At 38.4% G+C, this 3,629-nt stretch overlaps 1 non-coding gene across 1 annotated transcript; it reads left to right on the plus strand.

Annotated features, from left to right (window-relative positions):
• The first annotated feature begins 2,477 nt into the window (after positions 1-2,477).
• Positions 2,478-2,582, plus strand: LOC148545778 (small nucleolar RNA R71). Its single transcript, XR_015901239.1, has one exon. It is a non-coding gene; the product is annotated as a small nucleolar RNA R71 (small nucleolar RNA).
• The last annotated feature ends 1,047 nt before the right edge of the window (positions 2,583-3,629 follow it).

Genomic DNA, 3,629 nt, shown 5'->3' on the forward strand with positions numbered 1-3,629 from the left:
AGACACTATGAATGCAAGAATGCACATGTAAAACAAGAAAAGACACAAAACAAGAAAACATCAAAATCAAACAAGAAGACTTACCAAGAACAACTTGAAGGTCATGAAGAACACTATGAATGCATGAGTTTTTCGAAAATTTTATGCAAATTTTAAAACATGCAATTGACACCAAACTTATAACATGACACATGACTCAAACAAGAAACACAAAAAATATTTTTTTTTTGATTTTTATGATTTTCTAATTTTTTTTGGTTTTTTTGGAAAATTATATGAAAAAGAAAAATAAGGATTCCAAAATTTTTAATATGAATTCCAAAAATCTTATGCTCTTTAGTCTAAAGCTCCAATCAAAGGGTCAGGCATGGCTTAATAGCCAGCCAAGCTTTAGTAAAAATATGAGTGTAATTCATTCAATTTTAAGCCAAAACCTCAGTCCAAAAGAATTTAGACATGGCTTTACAGCCAGCCAGGCTTTAGCATGCTTCATGAAACACTAGAATTCATTCTTAAAAATTCTGAAGAAAAATATATTTTTGAAAACATTTTTATTTAAAAATTTTTTCAAAAACAAGGGAGAAAATTTTGAAATATTTTTGAAATTTTTTTTTTTGAAAAGAAAACGAAAAGAAAGTTACCCAATCTGAGCAACAAGATGAACCGTCAGTTATCCAAACTCGAACAATCCCCGGCAACGGTGCCAAAAACTTGGTGCACGAAATTGTGATCTCTGGTAATGGCTCCAAAACCTTGGTGCTCTAATCTCAATTCATAATTTGTCACAACTTCGATACAACTAACCAGCAAGTGCACTGGGTCGTCCAAGTAATAAACCTTACGTGAGTAAGGGTCAATCCCACGTAGATTGTTGGTATGAAGCAAGCTATGGTCACCTTGTAAATCTCAGTCAGGCGGATATAAAATAGTTATGGAGTTTTCAAAAATAAATAATAAACGAAGGATAGAAACACTTATGTAATTCATTGGTGAGAATTTCAGATAAGCGTGTAGAGATACTTTCGTTCCTCTGAATCTCTGCTTTCCTGCTGTCTTCATCCAATCAGTCTTACTCCTTTCCATGGCTGGCTTTATGCAAGGGCATCACTGTTGTCAATGGTTACTTCCCCTCCTCTTGTGAAAATGGTCCAAATGCTCTGTCACAGCACGGCTAATCATCTGAGGTTCCCGATCATGCTGGAATAGGATTCACCCTCCTTTTGCGTCTGTCACTACGCCCAGCACTCGTGAGTTTGAAGCTCGTCACAGTCATTCAATCCCTGAATCCTACTCGGAATACCACAGACAATGTTTAGACTTTCCGGATTCTCATGAATGCCGCCATCAATCTAACTTACACCACGAAGATTCTGATTAAGAGATCTAAGAGATACTCATTCAATCTAAGGTAGAACGGAAGTGGTTGTCAGGCACGCGTTCATAAGGAATGATGATGATTGTCACGTTCATCACATTCAGGTTGAAGTGCGAATGAATATCTTAGAAGCGGAACAAGTTGAATTGAATAGAAAAACAGTAGTATTTTGCATTAATCTTTGAGGAACAGCAGAGCTCCACACCTTAATCTATGGAGTGCAAAAACTCTACCGTTGAAAATACATAAGTGATAATGGAATTCATTGGTCTCGGCCCCAGAGGGGAACCGGAGTAACCAAGACTTCTATGATCCGAAGATAAAACTCAGGATTTCTAATACAATAGGGTTTATACTAAACTAGTCACTAGGGTTTACAGAAGTAAGTAATTGATGCATAAATCCACTTCCGGGGCCCACTTGGTGTGTGCTTGGGCTGAGCTTGAAGTCTACACGTGGAGAGGTCATTCTTGGAGTTGAACGCCAGCTTTTGTGCCAGTTTGGGCGTTGAACTCCACTTTGCAACTTGTTTCTGGCGCTGGGCTCCAGAATTGGGCAGAGAGCTGGCGTTGAACGCCAGTTTGCGTCGTCTAAACTTGGGCAAAGTATGGACTATTATATATTGCTGGAAAGCCCTGGATGTCTACTTTCCAACGCAATTGGAAGCGCAATTGGATGTCTACCCTGGAAAGTCTGATTTTTGCTCAAGTCCCTCAATTTCAGCCAAAAAATACCTGAAATCACAGAAAAACACACAAACTCATAGTAAAGTCCAGGAATGTGAATTTAACATAAAAACTAATGAAAACATCCCTAAAAGTAACCAGATTGCACTAAAAACATACTAAAAACAATGCCAAAAAGCGTATAAATTATCCGCTCATCACAATGCATCCACGTTATTTAGCTCCATTACTCCTCTAGTTTTGCCTCTTTCAGAAGCATAGAAGTAGTCATTCTCCGCTATAGTCTCAATGACATCTATGACTTCTTCTATGGTCTTCTTCTTGTTCAGAGATCCCCCAGATGAGTGGTCTACTACCTTCTTTGATTCATAAGAAAGACCTTCATAGAAAATGTGTAACTGCACTCATTAATTGAACATATCTGGCGGGCACCTTCTTGTCAAGTCCTTAAACCTCTCCCATGCTTCATAGAGAGTTTCACCATCTTGTTGCCTGAAGGTTTGTACCTCGCCAAGAATTTGTTCACCACATCTTCCCAAGTTGTTAAACTCTCCTTTGGGAAGGATTCCAACCATTTGGATGCTTTGTCCTTGAGTGAGAAGGGAAACAAAAGCAGTCTATAGGTGTCAGGATGAACACCATTAGACTTCATAGTATCACATATCCTCAGGAATGTGGTCAGATGTTGATTAGGGTCTTCTTGGACACTTCCTCCGAATGAACAGTTGTTCTGAACCAGGGTGATGAGCTGTGGCTTTAGTTCAAAGTTATTGGCATGTATGGTTGGCTTTTGGATGCTACTTCCATAGTTTCCTGGGTTTGGATTGATATAAGAGCCTAGAACTCTTCTTTCTTGTCCAGCATGACGCACTGGACCCTCTCTGCCATGGTTGTGAGCCTCTTCTTCATGATGATTCTTCATATTCTCATCCATGTCTGGTTCAAAGTACTCTTCCTCTTCCTCAGCACCAACAACTCTCTTTCTTCTTGCTTTCCTCCTTAATCTAAGGAAGGTCCTCTCAGGTTCAGAATCAATAGAAGTTGAAGCCCCACTTCTTCTACCTGTCATATAACCAACAAGGCCAAAGCAAAAGGGAGATAGATAATATTCTTGTTAAAAATGATGTTAGTGTGAGTGATGCAATATATTAAACAGTTAGTGGGTTAGTGAACTGAATTGTAACAAATACGAGAATACCACAAACGGGTAGGGGCAAAGGGAAGAAAATAACTAAAACTGAAAGTAAATTACTCAAACAGAATTTAAATCAAACAAAAGAAAAATGCTCAATCTAGTTATTCACCAATTTAATCATTGTTGATACAAAATCAATCCTCGGCAACGGCGCCATAAACTTGATACACGGAAACTTGTCTCTCAACAGATTTCCCTCGGCAAGTATACCAAATTGTAGTCAAGTAAAAACTCACAATAGAGTGAGGTCGAATCCCACAGGGATTGATTGGTCAAGCAACTTTAATTGAGGGAATGTTCTAGTTGAGCTAAATAGAATTTGATTGGAGAATTGCAGGAAATTAAATGGCAGAAAGTAAATGGCAGGAAATGT

This window comes from Arachis ipaensis, chromosome B9 (genome assembly GCF_059453495.1).
Source record: "Arachis ipaensis isolate K30076 ecotype BB chromosome B9, ASM5945349v1, whole genome shotgun sequence".
Taxonomy (NCBI): Eukaryota; Viridiplantae; Streptophyta; class Magnoliopsida; order Fabales; family Fabaceae; genus Arachis; species Arachis ipaensis.